Source organism: Populus euphratica, unplaced genomic scaffold (assembly GCF_000495115.2).
Source record: "Populus euphratica unplaced genomic scaffold, PopEup_1.0 scaffold30.1, whole genome shotgun sequence".
Lineage (NCBI taxonomy): Eukaryota > Viridiplantae > Streptophyta > Magnoliopsida > Malpighiales > Salicaceae > Populus > Populus euphratica.
In genome coordinates, this window is record NW_011499869.1 from 307,433 (window position 1) to 315,465 (window position 8,033).

The following is an 8,033-nucleotide window of genomic DNA, read 5'->3' on the forward strand; positions in this document are numbered from 1 at the left end:
GATATAAATTATCCATCATTATTTTAATTAAACACATTTATTTAAAAGTTTTAAATTAAAAAAAAAACTATCACATTTAATTAATGCCATCATCTTTGAAGTTATTGCTCTTGAAGTATCTTTTCCTATTAAAAAAAGAAAAAAGAAAAAGAAAAGTTGAAGAATCTTTTAACTTTTTTTGACCAGCAGGGATTTTGATTTGCAAATTCTTTCTCGAACTTATTTATATTCGTAGCCAAATTAATGTTCTCGAACTAGCTCCTTGAATTTGGAAAAGACCGGTGTTCTTGCGCATGCCGTAAATAAACTAATACAAAACATTGAGATAATTTTAAATTATATTTTTTATATTTTTAAATTATTTTAATATATTGATATGAAAAATAAATTTTAAAAAATAAAAATAAAATAGTATTTTATTATATATCTAAACAAATATCACTTTCAAAAGCAATCTTCACCCATATTCCTAAATACCCTTTTAATTTTCTTCTTACATCAAGTTAGAGATTCTCCTAATATCGATAAGGAAATTGATGAGCTATGAACACGAATTAGAGTTCGAGTTCGAGTTTGGTTTTGAATTTGTGTTTAATTAAAACAATATATATTTGAGATTAGAAGGAGAAACAGAAATTAGGTCAGAATAATCCATGCAGTTCAAAGATAGGAAAATCTTAGACATTCCGTCTATGTATCCGTCAATTATTTGCAGCCCCAATGCTCCTTTCTTTACCGACATGGTTTTTGTCCCTACGCGATGTGGAAAGCTACCGTTATTTTCCTCCTGATATTTAACTTCTCCATTTTCTAACGTTAAATACGAATGAAAACATATGCACTCAATGGGTGAAGGCCCTTCATGTCGATCTGTGTGTAGATCAGGTAATTTAATTACTGCAAAGCTATGGTTACATATATAGAAAGAAATCATAAATCCTCACAAATTATTAAGCATGTGTCTTGTGTTTCCAGGATAGGTACTTTTTGTTTGTATGTTCTTATTAATTATGCGTCTTTTTATTTCTTAAATTGTATGATTTATATGTTTCTACAAAAGAAATATTCATGTGTATGATTTTTTAATTTACGTGTTTGTAAATTTCTTCTGTTAAATCTCTTGAACTCTCTTCGCAAATACAGGGCGTCGTTAAGATGCTACCTTACTGCCATGACCTACCTCCAATAGATTTTATTTCAACAACAATATCTCTTGTTTATGGATTATTTTTGTCTCGAAATTAAAATGGTGTGAAACTAAAGAAAACTAGAATGTATTAGAGAGTTTCTTGACAAAAACAACAGCAACGAGACGAGTAGGACACCGACAATAAAATCAAACCGGGCAGGCTACTGGTTAACAACAGTAACTGGGGTGTTGGGTCCGGCCAGCCCATAATAGCTTAGCTAAACCAGATTTAAAAAAAAAAAAAAACTAAACCTGACCCTCATGCTTAACTCGCCCAATATTCTTTATTTTACTCCATTTTATTTTAAATCCCTTTTATTTTGATATTTTATTTTCTCTCATATTGTTTTTATGATATTTTACTATATATTTAATTTATGTATTTTTATTATGAAATGTAAATTTAATATTTGATACATTTTATTTAAAAAAATAAGAAAATATATATGCTTTATTTTAGATTCATTTTATTGGTTTATTTATTAGCATTAAAGCCACGAATACCATTTTTTTTTTGCTATATAATATTTATCAATATCATAATTAAAAATATCTGTAATTAAATATTTATTAGCATTAGAGTTAGAAATATTATAAATATTATAAGCAAATCTTCAAAGATAAAACACAATAAATTCTTAATAATTTAAAACAAAATTAGTAATATAATTTACTTCAAGTTGAATGTTTAAGAGATGATAATATCATCTATTTTATGTAATCAATTATGTATTGTAGAATTTTTATAGACTAGTTATAATTTCTAATGACTATAATATAAGATAAAAACTCTTTAAATAAAAACTTATTTTATCAAATAAAAATAAAAATAAAAGCTTAAAAATATATTATTTTATTTATATTTTTATTTTATCAAAAACCCTTCAATGTCGAATGCGACAAATAATCACATCAAATAATTGGAAGCATGTGTGCAGACCATGTCATTGACTTCTTCATAAACTGGACTCTCCGATATGTCTTTTATTTCTCTGAGTATTTCTTTTTCCACTTTTGGGTTTTGAAAGAGTAGCCAGAAATACCATGTTAATGCAGCGGAAGTGGAATCTCTGCATGCTAGTATAAAACTGATGACAATATCAGTGACAAAGTCCTCCTCAGAATGGCCTGAGCTCAAGAAACGTGATAGAAGATCCATGGTTTCAAGGGATGATTTGTTGCTGAGTTCCTTCTTTTCTTTGATGATGTTTTTGGCAAACTCATGTAATTCAGAGGATTCTTCTTTAAGGCATTTCTCTGATCCAATATTGAAGACCCTCTTAATCTTCCAAAGAAAGGGGAATATCGTAGCGAACCTGTCACTGGATATCCTGGCAGCTTCATCAAAAGTTTTCGCAAATGCAGCTTCGGGGAGATCAGGCAGCAAGCATGCAGGATCGTATCTGAAAGCGATCTTGCAGATGTTGTCAAAAGCGAATCTTTGAAGTATGTCTTGCAAATCAAGAACTGTATTGTTAACCATAGCAGTGGAGAGAATCGACATTATGCGTTGAGATAGTTCAGTATCGACAACGGTCTCGACGAATTTACGCAGTGATTTGGTGTTGAATTCATGGCTGGAAACTTGTCTTTGAAACTTCCAAGAATCACCATCAATGTTAAAGATACCATTTCCAAGAAAATCGAAGAGAGCTCACCGAAATTAGCTATCTTTCTCATAGTTGTATATTGGAAAAACTAAAAACAAATAACTAAGATCAATTTATTTGGATCAATTCATAATTTATAAGTTTTAATTTTTTTTTATGCAATCAAAATCAGGATTAAATAATCAATAAAAATAATGCAACAATCATACATATCAACACCAAGATTTTTACATGAAAAACTCAATACGAGAAAAATTACGAGATCGTAGTCCACTTAAAAACTTTCACTATTAATAAATAATATGTTCATAATTGTTCTTCCTTAAATTCAACTAAGGGCTACAACATACATATCATCAAGAACAACTTATTCTTAAAATATAACAAGATTAAAGAAGAAGTATTTGACAAAAACTCATAATATTGACAACTCTATTTCTATCAAAACAACCAGTTTTCACACCACCAATCTTCGATCGAACGTTCAAAATAAAGAGTAACATGTCTAGAAACTGCTGTCAAAATCTTAGTCCAATCCAACGATGAACAAGCTAGAAATCAAAGAATGAAGACAGAGAGTACATATGTCTCTTTTTCCTCCCTTTTTCTCTTCTTTCTTTTATTTTCTATCTTTCAAATATGTTATGAATAGTGAGCATTACATTTTTAATTTCAAGAGACATTTATGTTGCTATCTCTTGACAATTAATGTGGTGGTCCCACCATCACATGGTATGGGACCACACATAACAAATTTTCTCCTTATATACCATATGAGGAATTCTTCATATTGGCGATCAACATACGAGATTCAATTCAAGAGGCTCTACCAAGCCTGCTTCCTTTCTGCAAAATTCAAACTTCTCTCTCTATAGAGGTTTTGTCATCATGTCTGATATGCTGTTATCAGTATGGATCTTCTCAACAACAAATGACTTCAGCTCCATTGATATCTAACCTCAATATGCTTTGATCGAGAGTGAAAAGTTGGATGCTTACTGAGATGGATTGTACTTTGACTATCACAGTACAACACAAAGTTCTCTTAAACTAGGCTAAATTCATGTAAGAATTTTTTCATCCATAATAACTCTTAGCCCCCTTTAGTAAGAGCAATATATTCAACTTCTGTAGTGGATAATGCATATATTTTTGCAACCTTGATTGTCATAAGACTGCTTCCCCTGTAATCTTTATCAAGTATCATGATGTGGACTTTTTAGAATCAACATCACTAACTATATCTACATTTATGTATCCATCCAACACAGGTTTATTATTACCAAAACATAAGCTGAAACTAGAAATACCTTTGAGATACTTGAGTATCCATTTCACTGCTGACCAGTGTTCTTTACCAGGATTGGAGAGGAACTAACTAACCATACCAACTGTATAAGGTATACCCGGTCTTGTGTAAACCATGATATACATCAAGCTACCAACCGTGGATGCATAAGAAACCTTTTTCATCTCATCTCATTCTTGATCACTTGAAGGACACTGCTTAGAACTTAGTTTAAAGTGGCCTGCAAGTGGAGAACAAACAAGTTTGAAGTTGTTCATATTGAATCTCTCAAGTACCTTTTCAATATATCTCTATTGAGATAGCCAAAGTTTCTCCTTTTTCTTGTTACATGTGATCTTCATGCCAAGAATTTATTTTGTTGGTCCTAAGTCTTTCATTGCAAAAGACTTGCTCAATTCTTCCTTCAAAATCTAAATCTTTTTAACATCATGACCAACAATCAATATACCATCTACATACAATAAGAGAATAATAAAGTTTCTATATAGAAACCTTTTCATAAATACACAGTGATCAAAAGTGGTCTTGTCATAATCACGATCCATCATGAAAGAATCAAACTTCTTTAACAAAATGCATATACTAAAAAATAATAAAATTGACATTTAAATGTTAAAACTAAAAAGAATAGATTTACTTACAAAAAATAATAAAATCCACAATGAATTGCTTGGAGAAGAGATGTTGTGACCACGTACAAGTATAAGAAACTTGAGTACTTGTGTTGAGAAGAGGGGGAGAGTTAGGATGGGGGAGAAGAGAAAAAAGAAGGAGAAATAGAGAAAGAAAGTGTTGGCAGAATGAGTATATATTGGCAACTACTAATGGAATCACTTACGGATATTTTTTATTGGTATACCCGCCGGTGATTGTGCGACATCACTGTTTGAAAATCCCATTTTAAACCTCTTGATCATTCCGTTGATAAAATCATCTAAAAAAAAATCACATCATCATATCGTTATAACTTTTCAAAAAAACTATATAATCTATTGGAGATACAATTTGTATATACCAACAAGAATAGAGATAGAATTATTTTTGTCTATTTTTGTTTGTAATTCTATTAGTTTTTACCTATTTTCTGGTAGTAATTATTTAATATTTTTTATCTTAAATGTTTGGTTATATACGTGTTGTAATTTATATTATACAGAATGTACATTTGAGAATATTGATTGGAGCAATTAGAACAAATTGAAAATAACATCGGAAGCAAAAATAAGAAGATTAGAGAGAGAGAGGTTATTAATGTTATTTATAATTATTTTGTTCTATGATATTTTTAATATCTTATTAATTAGGATAATTGTTGTATGGTCGCATGATAATTATTTTTATGGTACTCATCTTAACATGGATCTCCTTTTTTGTTTTTCTTTTTAATTTACATGCTCATCTAAAATTTAGATGCTATTTGCACGTAGAATTAAATTACACCGGTGACTGAAAAAATTGAAAATTGCATCGTAAAAATAACTATTTTTTTTTATTTGAAGTTCTTTTATGAGCATGTTTCGTTCCAAGAACGAAAGTTTGTTTGAACTCATTGTATGAGAAATATACCATCTCAAAAGCAAATTGACTTCTTTTTTTCATGCTAAAAGTTCTTTTATGAAAACATTTAATTCCAGGAACGGAAGTTTGTTTGAATTCCTCCATCCCAAATAAATAAATAAATAAGGTTAGCAATTAAACTGAATTATCCAGAATATTTATAAAAATCAATTCAAAATTAATTAAACTAAAAGGCTTTATGGATTTGTTGGATAATTTCAGTTAGAATTTTCTTTTAAAAATTAATTTTAGTCTTAAATTTTAGAGGAAAAAAAACCATATCTCAACCTAATCAAACTGAACTATTTAATTTGTTAAAGCTTGAAAGAAAAGGTAATAAAAAATATTCCAATTAAATGGCCTATTAATTCAAAATGGAAATATTTAATTTAAAAATATATAAAACCAAACTAAATCAGTTTGGTTGGGTTTTTTATCCAAACCAAACCGTTAGAACTTAGAACTAGTACTTAATTATTCCTACGTCAAAAGCTGATATATTTAAGTCATTTGCTTCAATAACTTCTAATTTTCAATATGATATTCCTGTTAATTTGTTCAAATTGTTCGAAGTGTTTTTTATTGTATTATTGAAAATCTAGAAATAGTGATGAATTGTAAAATGACTTGTTTTTTCAAATGAAAACACCACTAATTCTCAATAAGAAATAAATTGCCAAAAATTAAGTTAAATTACTATTATTGTCATGTTGTTTGTATTTGTATTATTTTAATTAAAAAAAAATGTTTCAGCACTCATTTTGAACTGCTGGAAGTTTTAACTAGCTATTTATATGTGTTTTACTTCAAAAATATTTCAATCTTAGATGGATCCTTATATTAATTAAGCTTAAACCCGTTATCATTTATATTTCTCTTGACCTTCTAATATTAATACGGTTGAGTAGGAGCAGATATATAGTTTTCCTATGTCATTTATATTTTTCTTGACTTTCTAATATTAATACGGTTGAGTAGGAGTAGGTATTCATTTCAGTTTAACTATGTCATTTATATCTTTCTTGACTTTCTAATATTAATATGGTTAAGTAGGAGTAGGAGTAGATATCCATTTCGTAATAAATTACATATGTATTTAGCTATGTCAAAGTAGGTCTGTTTATTTCTTCCTTTTAAAAGTATTTTAAAAAAAATTGAAAATTTTTTATTTTTTGATTTACTTTAAATTAACATGTTTTTAGTATTTTCAAATTACTTTAATGTACTGATATCAAAAATAATTTTAAAAAATAAAAAAAATATTAACATGCATTTTATCATAAAAAGTTATTTAAAAAGTAACAACAACCACATTCTCAAATAAGCTCTAATTTTTTTTTTATAAAACAATGATCTTTAGGTATTATAAACGCGTTTCTAAACAAGAAGAAAACTAAAATAAATTGGTTTTATTTTAATTACATGAGAAAAAATAATTACCGATAGTAATTGAATAATTTTTTTTAAAAATGACTATAATAATTTGATAAAAGTACTTTTTTTCAATAACAAAAAAAAATGATGAATTTTTATCTAATTAAATATGAAATGATGGAATTTGACACAAAAATAAATAAAATAAAAGTGATTAAAAAAGGGGGCAACCTGAGTTATAATAGATATGTAACCTAGATAATAAATGGTGAATTAACCTGAATTAATCTATCAAACCAATGTTTCAAGTCATGAGATCTGGATAACCTGATAGAAATAAAATATAAAAAAACTAAAAAGTCATTTTTTTCTTAAAAAAATGCTAAATGATTAGGTCAGAAAAGAAAATAAACAAAAAAAAAGTAAATCCTTGTTAACTTTTCAAACCTAAGGATGACAATTTAACCCAAACTTGAAGGATACTGACCTGACTCAACCTAAATAAATGAGATATTTTTTGGATAGTTACCTTATTTGATGGGTAAAATATATTGTCAAACCCGACACATAACCCATCCATACCTTATCAGAAATATATATTTATATTATATTGATATATTTGTAGAATATTTAGATTTTTTTAATACAATATAATATATATTGTCACACGTGTATGGTATCACCTTTCTGGATAAAGATCTTTATTTGTGATGTGGGCGGAAAGAACAATGAATTCTTATCCTTTATCTAAAAATAAAAAATAAAAGTCCTCATATAATATTTGGGTAACTAGAAACTCTAATTGATTTCAAAGTCTAGCTAAAGGGGTTAATTACATTTAAAAAAAAGTATTAGAACACTTAGTACGTCTTACCCGAGATAAGCTGTATTATTTATTTGTCTAATATAAACTAAGATACTATTATATTTTCTAATTATTAGTCTATTTAGGGTTTAAGAAAAGTCATTATAATTAAGGCTCCGTTTGTTTGCA

At 27.9% G+C, this 8,033-nt stretch overlaps 1 pseudogene; it reads right to left on the bottom strand.

The window, feature by feature from the left end:
* Nucleotides 1-2,096: 2,096 nt before the first annotated feature.
* On the bottom strand, nt 2,097-3,588 carry LOC105126965 (cytochrome P450 94A1-like; annotated as a pseudogene).
* Nucleotides 3,589-8,033: the final 4,445 nt, after the last annotated feature.